We start from the raw sequence: 15340 nt of genomic DNA on the forward strand, positions 1-15340 counted from the left end.
GCTTGCTAATATTAGTTTTAGATATTAATTTTTCGCAAGTAACACATTCAGTTTTATCATTTTTTCGATTAAAACTGGTGGTGGATGCCATTATGCTTTCTCCAAAAAATCACAGAAATCAAAAAGTGTCTAGCGATACAATTTTCAGGTATGTTATTTTATATAGAATTTCTTGGAGTGATTACAAAACTCAAAAATTCAATCTACTGTAAATAGAATTTCGGGTATGTTATTTATATATAATTTCTTGTGTGCGAATACAAAAACTCAAGAATTCAATCTACTGTAAATACAATTTTCAGGTATGTTATTTTATATAGAATTTCTTGAGGTGATTACAAAACTCAAAAAAATCAATCTACTGCGAATATAATTTTCAGGTATGTTATTTTATATAAAATTTTCTCAGGGGCGAATACAAAACTCAAAAATCCAAGACAGTTCAGTTTTAACGTGTTCATATTTGAAAAAAATGCAAAAATACGCCTTGGAGATTTCAACCAATCCACTTTACTAGATTGGCGAAACTCTTAACTATTGTTATTTGGAACCTTTAACCTTTTTTTGGTGATGTAGAGTACGCGTAGAGAGGTTGGGTTTAGTGTGTCGGTCGAGTCTCGGTGTCCTCTGTCCTCCCATACCAAAATAAACACGTCACAATACAGAAATAATAAGAGGCGTGTGTGTGTGTGTGGCAGAGAGATCACATCGTTCCGAGAGGTTTACAAAAGTCACGATATATAAACATTGGCCGAGACTTGGAAAAAAATTATGATAAGATGCATTCATCCTTCAAGAATAAGAGACTGCATTATTTACTCATCACGTTGTGTCAGCGCAATAAATGAGGCGCTGAACGTAGAGAGAAAATGAGAGTTTTTGAGGTTTGGTGAACCTCAATTAATAAAAATAAGTTTTTGAGGTTTTGGTGAGCTCCAAATAATCAAAATGAGTTTTTGATGTTTTGGTGCTGTTTTCTACGCTGTGAAACATCGTCAGCGCAATAAATGAGGCACGGAACGTGGAGAGAAAGTGAGTTTTTGAGGTTTTGACACATCGTTCCCGAGAGAAAGAGGTTTACAAAGGTCACGATATACAAACATTTGACCGGGGCTTGGAAAATTACGATAAGGTGCATTCATCCTTCAAGAATAAGAAACTGCATTATTTACTCATCACGTTGTGTCAGCGCAATAAATGAGGCGCTGAACGTAGAGAGAAAATGAGAGTTTTTGAGGTTTGGTGAACCTCAATTAATAAAAATAAGTTTTTGAGGTTTTGGTGAGCTCCAAATAATCAAAGTGAGTTTTTGATGTTTTGGTGCTGTTTTCTACGCTGTAAAACATCGTCAGCGCAATAAATAAGGCGCGGAACGTGGAGAGAAAGTGAGTTTTTGAGGTTTGGCGAGCCTCACCGAGCCTCACCGAGCCTCACTTTCGGGCGCAGAACTCTCCAACCTGCACTACTAGTTATCTTGGAAACGGTGAGACTTAGGAAAAATCTGTTTGCGGATTCGTCATGTACGCCTATATGTAAGTAAAATGTGAATAGAACCTATTCTCGGAAATCCAAAATGGCGACCGGAAGTGGGGTTATCTTGGAAACAGCAAGACTTAGAAAAAATCTGTTTGCGGATTCGTCATGTACGCCTATATGTAAGTAAAATATGAATAGAACCTATTCTCGGAAATCCAAAATGGCGACCGGAAGTCGGGTTATCTTGGAAGCGGTAAAACTTAGGAAAAATCTGTTTGCGGATTCGTCATGTACGCCTATATGTAAGTAAAATATGAATAGAACCTATTCTCGGAAATCCAAAATGGCGACCGGAAGTGGGGTTATCTTGGAAGCGGTAAGACTTAGGAAAAATCTGTTTGCGGGTTCGTCATGTACGCCTATACGTAAGAAAAAGTATGGATAGAACCTATGCTTGTGTGTGCTCGTACCAAGTATGAGTGGGAAAAAAAAAGAAAAATAGGAAATTTTACAAAAACATCGCTAAACGCTAAAACATCGACAAAAAATTGTCAAAATATGTCAAAAACTGATATTCGATTGATAAAAAAAGAGGCTGCAAATGCACTCGTACCAAGTATGGCGTTGAAACGCCCAATATGCACTACTTACGATATTTAGTCTGTTCGATGTAACACGCTGTTGCGCTTTGATATATTAATTATTAGCTTTACAATAATATTTTGGAAACTTATGCCTTGGTTTATTAATAAACCATAGGCAAAGAAGTTTTAAGTCGAAATGCGTCTACCACACTACAAAAATTTATGAGGGCTATAGCGGGGCCGAGACCTTTGGGGGGGGGGCTTGAGTCCCCCTGTAGCGCTGCCCCTGCAGGGCTGTTGCGTCGAGAAGTTTAGTTTAGTTTTAAAATTATGTTTAAGCGACGTATGCAGGATACAACATAACTGAACTCTCTCAACTCGTAGGCACCATCAGGGATAATAACTTTTCCTGTAAAGTTTTTGGTAAGGCTATCTAGACGACAATGGTATGCTATCTGCTGCTTTTTTAAACGGCACTGTTTAGCACCTGTGTGACCAGAAATTCCAATATGGCGATTTGACAATAGGAAGAAGGGGATGAGTCGCCCACCAAATTGTAATATATTTCTCCACTCTCCAGAGGTCTTTGCCCCAAAGATGTTTTCCCTGATTGTATTAATATATGTGTGACAATAAATGATATCAATATAATGTATAATGCATATGTTCAGCACACACACATGTAGGCTATATATACTAATTATATTTTGCATTGCAAAGTTATGTACAAATGTAGCTGTTGATCAGAGTGAGATTGGTTTCCAAAACTAGGGGGGCAAGGTTCAAAAAGTGGGGGGAAGGCAACTAAACCCCTATCGCAGCCACTGCTGTTGATGCATAAACAAAATGAAAGTCGACGAAAGACAAATGGAAGTGGAAAAATCTGTTTTTGTAAAAACTGTGACACTGACGACTCATTGTGAAGGCAATTATTTAGCCTACTGTAAGCCTATTGCGAAAATTGTTTTTGAATTATTTGTTTTATTAAAAATAGCTCAGCAGTGTTTGTAATATTATAGCTATATTATATTACAATTATAGGACAGCCTATTGCATTTGCTTTTGTGATGTAAAAAAAAAATAATGAACACTGGGTAAAAAAAATTGGGTAAATTCTTCCGGCTGGGTGGCGTGCAAGTGGCCACGGTGCAACTTGTCACGATGCTTATAATCGTTCATTTTGCCACGGTCTTGTCTATCGGATTAATCTCTCTGCGGGTGCGGAGCAAGTTTTCTGAGCGGCCAGCGTGGTATCGTGACACAGCAGCGCCCAAACAAAAATGAAGAAAAATGTGACCGCACAAGAGCATGGAAAAACGTAGTGATTTTTTTTTTAACACACAACATTAGCTCCATACTCCAAGGCGGTTCTGGGAAGAACCTTGTCGTTTTGTTTTCCGAGCAAACAGCACATCGTTAACGTAGAATTTTCATACGTCCGTATATCGTCACTCAATTATGTACAATCCAAATAAAGCCATTCTCATTACTCCAACTTTTGTACATAGCTCTAGCATCTGAGACATTTTTTAAGATCTCCTCCATTTTCTAGCTTTTCAAGGATATATTGTAACAGTTCGTCAAGATGGATGTAGGTTGATTTTCTACGCTTTTCAGGAATACAATCCAAGTCCTGTCTCCTAAAAGCGTGAAAACTAGATGAGGCATCTGCTTTTAGTAGATACACTTACAAGCTGCAAGACGTGTGGTGTACTCCTGCATATATGATGTGGTTCGACTTGCTATGCCAACCCTCCACTGGGTTGTTTGTTCGGAGCCTTTGGGCATCGCAATTCCAAATTTCAGTTGGAATGTTTGGATTGTCCAGCCATTGTTCTATGAAATAATCGTTGAACTCTCCGATTTTCTGCCCAGATGAGCAGTCCTCGATGACGAGGAGCCAACCTTCCCTGTTTTTCTCTCTGCATGTGGTACTGGAATCCCTCATGAAGTAAATGACGTTTGCCTTTGCTAGTTGTTGTGAACTCCATACAATGCTTATTCAACCACGGGAACACTAAGAGTAAGAATTAAGCACCAGGAGAAATTCTTTATACCGTAGTTACCAGTGGCGTAGCATGGGCATTTCGGGTGGGAACGGCAAGTCCGAAGGAATGGTCGGCCCTTTCTTGCTTAATAATTTACTTATGGTATTAGTCGCCACAGGTATTATTTGCCTGAAGTCAGCTGGGCTTTCAATAAAGCATCATCATTGCATGTTTTAGCTAGAAAATTAGATGCCTCACTATGCCACAAATGTTTTGAACTCTGGTGTTCTATACCTTTTTCTATATCTTTCTGCATGACGCAAGTCATTAAGAAACCTATGAATCACAAGCGCCTCTGAATAACAGTAAACGTCATTGTTGTTGGTGATCCAACTACTGATTGATCTACTGAACTACTGATTACTTTACTTTGCTTTTCTACCGCTTTGGTTAATCGCGAATATGAATATGAGTGATGATATTGATAAAGGGACACTCACATAGAACACCCGTGTTCACGCCGGGATTCGAATCGGGGGCCTCTGTCATCTTGGCGCGCTGTGCAAAACACACTGACACGGAGGTGGGTGGATGATTCAAGTATAGTACAGTCAACGCCAAAGATAATTGTCCACCGCTATTTTTATTACTTATTTATTCTACGTCCTGTGTTGTTTTAAGGAATGAAACTATGTTGGTTCGAAGTAGGCATTGTTCTCTGCTTATTGACGTCATTATTTCAATTCATTGCCATCACATTGTGTAATACAGACCGAATTAAAATGGTGGTGGACAATTCGCGTACTATTTCTTTCGCTGTTGGGTGTACACTCAACTGACGTAACAGTGCCGATTAGCAATTCAGACCACTGTTTATTACATCTTGAGAATGGTGATAAACATTTTAAAATAATTTTGTCCAGAGATCATGCGATGTTAAGGGTTTTCAAATGAATACTAAACATTTCCATTGACAGATACTAACAAAATAATAATAATAATAATAATAATAATAAAGAATAGTTTTGCGGGTTAAGTGGTAGAGCAGCCACAGGCTGAACTTCTACCACGAGGACTTCACCAACTTATTTGACAAAAACTGTGTTGATCTTTTAGTTTTAATGCGCATCGCTGTTCGTGCGATAAATTATACAATGCAGTGGCCATTATGAAGTGGTACATTTGAGTTTGGTAAAGTTACGTCAGTCAATATTGCGTATTTTAGCATCACATAGCACGAGTGGTGTAAGTGCGAAGAACCAGGTAGGAATTCTACCGCTGTCGTCTGCTTCAGAAGGCAGGAAGGGTCACATGAACCAATCACCGTAGCCCTCTGCTCCGTACGCTAGCGTACGAGAGAGCATTTGCGCGCGTGCTGTAGAGATCCAAGCATTCCCTCCAGACAGGCAGCAAGGAATATAGAGTCCTTTACGTCGAACCTGCCCGGCGACCAAAACGGCATTGAAAAAAAATGCTAGAACGAGTGTTGTTAGTGGAGCGTTGCAAGCGGGTCACGAAAAATAGCTATTATAATGCCATGAAGGTCAAACATATATGAAATTAGTCACGTTTTACTTTATATTTACATCATTTACACATTTTTGAAATTTTAAATCTGGGAACACCGAGCGTAGATTGTGGCAACTTGCTCGGCACCTGCAGAGAGATTTACCCGATAAATAACACCCTTTCAAAATGAACGATAATAAGCACCGTGGCAAGTTGCACCATGGCAACTCGCTCGCAATCTACGGCTGTAATCGTTTTCTTTTCCTTTTGTTTGGAACATTTATTTTACATATTACGTATGCTGTTCATTAGATAATTTTTTTTTTAATCCGTAATTTTAAAGGCAGTGTATTGTTTGAAATAAAATATTCCAAACCATATCCGGGTTAGAATTACGAGTATTGTCAACTGACCCCGAACATATAGTCAACTCACTCCCCACACGAGCGAGGTGAATTGACAATACTGATACTCTTCGAAAATAAAAACAAGCAATAACCCAGACCCGTAGCCAGAATTATATTTCGGGGGGGGCTCATCCTTTATAAGCCCGGGCGTTGCCAGAAATATTTGTAGAGGGTCAGGCCATAGATAAAACTTGAATTGTACAAATAATAATGACAATAATAATTATTGATATTTTACAATAATAACTACTATAAGTTATTGAAATATAACAATTTCAATCCCAAATTTATTGTTATTATTACATAAATGGTGAGACGTTATTGCTAGTCGATCAACTGTATCAGTGGATATCTAACACATTTGTTGTCCATTATTTTTCTTATATTTTGTACAGTTAGTGTACTGAAAATTATAGTTATTGTACTTTGTTATAAACTTTTACACAATCGTTCAAAAAAGGCTTTAACAGTTAGTGGTAAATTTTACTCATAAAGTTTATATTCCGTGACCTCTCACAAAGAAAACTATAAGTTTTGGAAGCATGTGGATCCATTTATTATTTGGATTAAATGGTAGAATATGAAAATATTACCTGGTTTCTCTATTATACACTAAACGTTTTTCGTTGTAAATATTTACTGTGGTTATAACGTTATTTCTTTTATTAACAATAATAATAACATTTAAATTAGATATTTGTAGCATTTCGGGGGTGCTTCAGACCCCTTAGCCTCCCCATGGCTACGTACCTGTAACCTCATAAGTTTTAAAAGTATGGTGAATTTTTAATTCATAGTGATCGAGGAAACTACATTTATTGTTCATAGCATTTCGTCAATGGTAAATCATAATTTTTAAGAACTGCAAAAATTTAAACATGAAAACATGGTCAACTACAATCTGTTCCAGCAAAGTGAGAAAACAAATATGTGAATTTCACATTAGTCGCTTCACTTTCATTTCTTGTGCGCCGGAGGCGAGTATAGATTGCTGTGCCGGTGCATCGAATTCGCCGCCCCAAATTGGACTTTAGTTATCACCTTTTTGCTCAGTGCCATTGACAGAGGCATATCCAGAAAGAAAATTTGGAGGGGGTCCAGCCAGGGAGTGTATATCGCCCAAGGCCAATGTTGCATCCCCCCTCTCTATAATAGTACGAGGAGAGTTAACTCGTTTCTTTTGGTTTTTTTTATTCTTGGAATCGTAATTTCAGAATAGAATGTCGGTTCACACTTTTCAGAAGCAGTTTGAAATATTTGGCTGAATTCTTCATCTGAAATCTCCCCAAGTCTCTGAAACAGTTCTTAACGTCTCTTGAGTAAGAAAGAGCAGAGGCTAAATAGTGATGAGGGCTCTAAATACTTTGACAACTGTACAGTAAAACTGAAAACATTTTCACAGATAAAGAGTACAATTTTTAACTGTGGCTAGAAGACCACTTGCTTGGGATGGTTCACTCGGACAGCTCCACTTAACTGACAAGGTTGAAGAAATTTAACAACAAAAATGAAGTGAATCATGTTTTTCTAGAAATCGAGTTTCACACATTGACAATAGTTTGATTTTACTGTCTGAATGTAACATTTAAGAACAAAACAAAAAAAAAGAAACTTCACTTACCGTACCAAAACAACTCACTGAAGCCAGGTTTTCAGCTCATATATCACTACTCAGTGTGAAACTTAAAATAATTTTAGTGGATGTTATTTTCAGAATCCACAAACAGTGCACACAAAGGGAATTTTCTATACCTGCCACATCAAATGTCTCATCGGAAGGTATGCTGAATCCACCTTAGTATTTTCAAAAAGAAGAAAGGAATTTGGAGGGAGTCTGGACCTCCTGGACCCATCTCCTGGATACGCCCTTGGCCATTGAGGGTCCGTATCATGCATGGGCGTCCGGAAAGGGGAAAAGGGGGGCCGTGCCCCCCTGGAAAATGAAAGTCAACCAAAAATTATGTATTTCACACATACGTATAATTTCATTTTAGCCACAATAATATGTGTTAATTATTGCATGAACATCATACAATCAAATTTAAGCAATGTTTTTTAGGGAACAACACTATTTTTGGAGAGAATGTGCCTTGTTTGCCCCCCCCGGAAAAAAATTTCCTTCTTTGCCCTTCCCTGGAAAGAACCCTGCGGACGTCCATGGTATCATGTGGAATTCGGGTACAAAAGCTTGGTTAGGATAATGATATTCCCCGCAGACGGGGAAGGGGCATTTCCAAATTTTGCCAGATTTTACAGCTATGCCAGAGTACCAACAATTTTCAAGTAATTCTTGTTCGAGACAAGTGCGTGCGGATGCGTAGAATCGGAATTATAGGAAGAAATGAAACGTCTAGTGAACGAGGAAATTTCGTAAATTTGAATCCGGGTTCCGAAAGACTATAAGAAAATAAAAAAATGGACACGTTTTATAAAGTCAGAAGGGTGCCTTCGACAAATTGTTAAATGTTTGAAATTTCGCCACGATAAATGGAAATAATGGCGATTGGCGATACACTTGAAATCACGGAGTTTAGCGTTAGTAATAATATAGTTCAAGTCTACCTTTCAAGTAAATTTCAATAATTATATGGTGTTTGTTATTCTGATTTAATGATACCACGTGATGCAGAAAACACATACTGTACTCGTTATTTTAAAAATGGTAATGAAAATTTCGATAAGAGAACTTGAAATATTAAATAATAAACGTTTTTTGAGAATTGAATTTGAAAATTCAAGCGCCAGTTGAAAATCTCTACATTTTAGATTCCCAATTTCGCCTTCAAATAAGCACTCAGAGAAGCTGTTATCAATTACACAGGAAAGGCAAACTTGCTTTCACGAAAAGATTCAGAAGAATTTCGGATGAGTTTTGCGGTGGCTGGCACGCATCACCCCTAACCAAGGGTGATTCCTCCATGTAGGAAGTGAGGAACTTCCTACAGTTCATTTATACTTGCTTCCAGTTCTCTACTTTTTACAAGTTTAATAATTTAATATTATGAGCGCAATGTATGTACAATTGACTAGGTTCGCTACTATCAAGAGTTGACTGGTGCCGTTCCTTCCATCCGCAGACGAAAGACGATGGACACACAGGCTTGGCTGCCGCTCGCTGAGGAACATCGGTGTTCATCCTACAGACAGATAGGTGAGGAGTGGAAAAGGGGCAGGGGTGAAGTTTGCGGTTTTTAAAGATCAGGGCGAGGAACCATCGAGGGGTTCCTACAATCAGTTGTGCCAACCCCAACAACATGGTACTAAACGTAGCACAGTTTGATCTTCGTTGGCATCCTGTTTTTGGCATAATGGTCAAATCTAGCATAATCAGCAAACGCGATTCCCTGGGAGAGGGAAATCGAATTCAAAGGAATACGTTTTCAGGAAATAGAAATCAAATTACGTCCAAATCTTATTTATACTTCACCAGCGAACTTGTTTCAAATAAAAGGGAGTATGCATATACAGCGACACGCTTTTTTACAACCATGCGACGATCCATCCTCTATATGTTCTTTATCCTGTCGATTTTGTTCCCGAGGAGATTTTGCGGCAGTAATTCGATAGATGGTTGGGGGTAAACAAACCATTTTCTCAAACCGTTTCAAGTTCTATGCTGAACCCATTTCGTTTGTTGAGCCATTCTACACAATTTTGTGTAGTGAATAATAAGTAACGCAAGTTCAAAACTCGAAAAGTATATGCATAATTGATCTTAAAACTGCAGTTACCCGAAAAAAGTAATTAGTAACAAATCCTAGCACAATTTAGAAGTATTTAGCTTAATTCAGAGTTTAAGCAGCACTTTTTATTATCCTCAATTCACACGACAGGGAGAGGGGACAAAATCGAAATTCTTGCAAAATATGAAATATTGTCAATACTATTTTCGTTGGATTTTATAGGTTCACATTAAAAAAAAATCTTGGTTCAAGAGGGCAAGGGCCCCTTGCCCTACCTTGTGCGTGGGCCTGCAGATAACATTCTAAATGCAATGGATAGTACGAGCGGTTTGTACGACTGTATTTGAACGCATCTTTGAAACCTTCCTCAGTTTACCATAACTTCTTCCTACACTCCAAAAAAGCCACGAGTCGCCAATGCCTAACAGTGGTGCTAGAAGAGAATCAGCGAAAAAGAAGGGCCCTGCCATTGGTAACCGCCTTCGTGGGATACAAGAGATCTGGCCAATAAAGGCGTTTGCAGCCCACGTGACTGTCCATGAAAGAACTACCCCCCCACATTTGTGCTGGAAACAGCAAAAGTAGACAGCCGCGCCATCTGCTGACAACCTATGGTACTGCAATTTCCAAGCGCAGCGAGGTTTAAGTAGAGGTTCCCGATCTCCTACACTTCTTTGTCTGTGATTAAACACTTATGGATTCTGACGAGAAACTCTTAACTTCGGTGAAAATAAATAACGTTTGAATAAAGCCCCTATCACACGGAACTGGATTTCTAGTTGGAATGCCCTAGTTGGCGATGAACTGACTTTCTGGGTAGTAATCATGGCCGCCTGGCTGACTGCTTGACTGGTTTTGAGGAATAGGACATGTTCTAATTGCTACTAACTTCTTCGACTAGATTCTGTGGAACAGCCAATCAGAGCAAAGTTTGGCCATGTGAAGATATTCTGTGAGTTTGTAAAGTAGCCTTTTTTTTGTCTGTGGCTTCCGAGTGCATACAACACGAAAGGCATGTTTACAATTGAAAAAGGTAAAATATTCTTCCATACGTGTATAGTAAACGTTGTAAAGTAGGTATTTTATCAGCGCCGTTCTTCTCTACCTAAAACCATTTAATGCGATGTGATATTCCTCTCGGTTGGATAGTTATCGTATTTTAAAAGTTTGAAGTGATACGTTGTTTACATCTCGCGCGGCCGCCATTATGAGAACGAAAGACTATCGACAAGTACGGTATAAAACAAGTACCGTGTGAGGCGAAATCTAGCAAATGGGTAGCCAGTCCAGCGTCAACTAGAGCATTCCAAATAGAAATCCAGTTCCGTGTGATAGGGGCTTAACACACTGCACCGTTTCCTAATGTAAACCTTAGGCTGTGGCGTCGATTGGGTTCCAAAACTGGAGTGTACCCTCCTAATCGCCACCACTAACCTTAGGGCAATCAAATGAATGAAATTTTCTAAGGAAACAACTATGGCACCACCACCGGATACGTTTCACAGTGAACATGAACAGCCCCATTCCATAGATAGGTTACGCCGGCGGCCACGAGTGTCGAAATCACAGAAACTTTTCAAATAATCTAGAAAAATATTATTATTATTATGATTATTATTATACACTCTGTCCCTTTCTTTTGTTTCCTTTTGTCTACGACACTTTCAAAATTTTAGATCACAATGTATAAAAACGATACACTCAAGAGAGGTGAAGAAAAAGAAAGACGGTATACAATCTGTGACATATATGGTGACAACCGGCGGGAATCGTAATTTCCGTGATATGAACAGAAACAAGAAATATTGAAGACACTGAGTAGGTTGTATCGTGCGACAAACTGAATTAAGTGGAATTAATTGAAATCTGTAAGAAATCACGCCAAAAGTCCCCTTCAGACGATCTGTGAGGAAGTATTGTGACTTCCTGTTAAATTTCCATACACATTAACGTCAAGAAACTATTTGGTAAGTAAACATTAATGAGACATTTAATACATAAAATATTCTATACATTAGCTGAATCAGTGAATAAGGTAATGGCAACCATTTTTCGCTTTCTTTATTATACAACTCTCTCTCTGATCCTCAGGGTGGTATTTGGTGTATTAGGGAAAATCCTCCTTTGGAATTTAGAATTTCTTTATTCATGGGCGAAGTTCAGCCTGTGGCTGCTCTACCACTTAACCCGCAAAATCTACTACAATAAAACAGACAAAATACAATTACTACTATAACATACGAATTCCATTACATTTTCACTTCTAAATATTTCAGTAATTAACACACTAAAAAGATAAAAAAAACCAATTTTTCTCATTCACACACATCAAAATGTTCATCTTGGGTTCGAATCTGCTCATTTTTTGTTTTGATTTGATTTCAACGTAAGTATGCTGAATCTAGTCATGTGTACTGATGATTTGTCCTTGCTCATGTAGAAGTACTTTTGTTACTGCCCTTTTAAAGCTGTTATATGTCGCACACGAGGTAACATCTGGTGGCAGGCATCTTCCTTCTGGGTGTTACTAATTTTTGTCATGGGAGGAACTATATATGTAGTTTATATATTATCCTCAAACTTCAAGAGTTGTTACTGGACTCCACCCCCCCCCCCTATGGAAAATTTTCAATTACCACACAGCTGATGCTTGAACAGAACTTGTCCTGCTAATTGTTGTTGTTTTGTTTCAATTCTTGAGCGTCACATTCCAGAAATGAGAGTGAATGAATAAAGTGCTGGACTATTGCCGGCTCCTTCAGGAAATCCTCCACCCACGATTTCTACCACATTTCAAATCTTTTCGTCCAAAATCAAGTTTCTTCTAAGGAAGGGTGTTTTTAACTAGCACGGAAGAAAATTTTTAGAGATCTACGTGCTACGAAACTTACAGTTTTGTAATATTAAAATTCCTTACCTACGTAACGTCATTGCGGGTTTTTCAGGGATTCATGTCGCAGGCGCACGTCTACACATTTTCTTTTTCTTCTTTTGAGTGACTTGTGGATTGTGAATGTTTAATTTCCTTATGTTTGAGTGAATTGTCGAAAAATAGTGTTGCGCAGGTTCTAACATGTATTTAAAGGGACTCCATAGAAAAATGCGGGAGCGGTAGGGGCGGTAGATCAATTACCACAGGGATGGAGCCCGGACTAGGTGGGCAATTTTTTGGGTTTAGGCCTGAAAAAGCGACTGTTATATATCCATCGGTACGGGTACGGGTGGCTGCTACGAAACATGACCGCAAGTATACTTCCACCTCTCAACTTTAAATGGCTGTATCTCCACTTTAAACGGCTGTACACTCGTAAATATTTGTTTCTGCTCTCCAGAATTTTGTTTTTCACAATTTGCAACACGCAATCTTCCTAAAAAAAAAATCACTACCGATATCGAGGGTGGAGGATTTCAGGATGAACTCCTATTGCCTACTATTATGTCTTCTGTCAACTGTGCTTCCACATATTTTTTTTTCAGGGAGGGGCAGGCAAGGTATTTTGCTTTCAATGCAGTGAACAATAACCAGGGCCCGGGACTTTATGTCCTATAAAAGTGTAAAATATGTATGTAAATATGTCAGAAAAAATAAAAAATATGTCTTAAAAATTGAAAAATGTCAGAAAAATGCAAAAAACAAAAACAGTGAATCCCAAATATATGCAAAGCAGAACTTTCCTTTTTTTTCATTTACAATTTAATTCTGGGTTTTCCATGCAATATCAACAAAGTTCGGATGATGTATTAAATGAAATTAGAATCTCTTTTCATGTAGAATGCACGGAGAAACATTGGAAAAATCGTGGCGCTTATTGCGCAATTATCCTCAGGTGCATTTACTATTCTGACACATTTTACCTATTTGTTGGAAGTGTAATTTTCGATTTTATATACAAGCATTGTTCTTACTTCTTATCGACAAACACGCATGTCCAGGTTCTTTTCTTGAAGTCGACCTCTTTTTCGCATTATTGGTGAAATCAAAGTCTGCTGACTTGAGCGCGTAACTGTCAGTTTTTTTTAATTGTTGTAAAATGGAAAAAAGAAGGTCATACAAAAGTTCAAATTCGGTTCGATTCTTGCTGGCGATTCTCGTGAATGCGTACAACAATGAAGGGCAAAGTTCCTTCACATCATGCAAGCTCAGACAATAACGCAGATGCATGGATGCCCGGAGGGGGCAAGGGGTCCCTTTCCCTCCTCCAGGAAAATATCCTGTGGGCGTGCCTGCACAGAGGTGTGATGAATGTTTTCAGTTTCGAGTCTCAAAATAAGTGGATAATAAAGATCCGGATACATGTTAAATAATTATTTGTATGTAGGAAATTATAGATAGCTAAATATGTCATCTTGCCTGAAAAGGGAATAAATATGTTGTAAAAAAAAATTATAAATTATGTCAAATTATGTCCTATAAAATTTGCTAATTTCAGTTTATTATCACCAGATACGTCGAGAACTCACTCCGAAATTCGATCCCATGATATATAAAAAATATGTTAGGTATAACATAAAATCCCGGGCCCTAACAATAACAAATACCTTGGAACCTTAGTTCTATCTCTTCACAAAAGATTAGGCTATATATTTTTTTTATTCTAGAAGAAGACTGGGTTCTACCTCTAGCATGTAAATAAATGTAGAAATTAAATAATGAAACGTTTATTTTCCCATGCGGGAACGACTAAAGATGACCAGACCCTTCTCCGATTTTCTTCATATTTGGCATACTCACTAATTGTGGCCTCCTAATCACGAATCTGAAGTTAAAAGTTATCAGAAACGTCTAGAAATTGCAAAATAAGCGAAAATAAGGCATTAGTTTTCGGAATGAAAACCATCATTTTCGCGAATTTTTTTGTTTCACAAGCAAATATATATATTCCTGATACTACCACGACACCAAATTTTAACTATGTTTGCCTAACCTAACCACACGTCAATGGTTCATGAGGCTAGTGCCAATGGTTCGCAATTATTTTGCTATTTCTAGATCCTGATACTACCACGACACGAAATTTTAACTATGTTTGCCTAACCTAACCACACGCCAATGGTTTGCAATTTCTAGACGTTTTTAACTTCAGATTCGTCATTAGCAGGCCTCAATTAGTAAGTATGCCAAATATGAAGAAAATCGGAGAGGGTCCGGTCATCTTCAGTCATACCCTCATGCGAATCTTGTAACTATTTTCAGTTGTCTATGGTGGAAAATGCCAAATTTGTCCTGGGAAACCAGAAAAAGTCACGGAATTTCTTTTCTGCATGTCTGTAACCACCCTGTTGTATGAACCTCTTGTGGTTGAAGTATGGATGTTCATAATTATCTTTCCATTCATTCAATGTGATTATCATCATTCAGCCTTATTATCATAATTAGCCTTACTGTAAAGTCCACTGAGCATATAGGATCATGCCATGAAAGCATATTTAGGGGATGTGGGAGTAGGGCCTCTACACATTCTCAAGCTCGGCCATTTTGGAGGTGATGTGATCAGCACCACACTTTGGCCATCTTTACCCCCTAGGGTTGCTCTCAGGTGCCAATTGATTTGAGGCTGGTTGAGACCCAGACCCACTTTATGCTGGGATAATTAGCCCTACAATATATATAAATGTGAGAAACTGACAAAGTAAACAATAATGTTGTATATTTTTATGCAGCATGTAATGCTTCAAGATGGAGCATATCTGAG

General features: G+C 38.2%; 1 protein-coding gene across 2 annotated transcripts in view; it reads left to right on the top strand.

Moving 5' to 3' along the window:
• The first annotated feature begins 11397 nt into the window (after window positions 1–11397).
• cutlet (chromosome transmission fidelity protein 18 homolog) overlaps window positions 11398–15340 on the top strand; it is a 408876-nt gene continuing 404933 nt past the window's right edge. For both annotated transcript variants that reach the window (XM_083141467.1, XM_083141468.1), the window contains exon 1: window positions 11398–11614. The gene's annotated coding sequence lies outside the window, so the exon portion shown is untranslated. The remainder of the gene's footprint in view (window positions 11615–15340) is intronic.

This window comes from Lepisma saccharinum, chromosome 20 (assembly GCF_977018435.1).
Source record: "Lepisma saccharinum chromosome 20, izLepSacc3.1, whole genome shotgun sequence".
In the NCBI taxonomy this organism is placed as follows: domain Eukaryota; kingdom Metazoa; phylum Arthropoda; class Insecta; order Zygentoma; family Lepismatidae; genus Lepisma; species Lepisma saccharinum.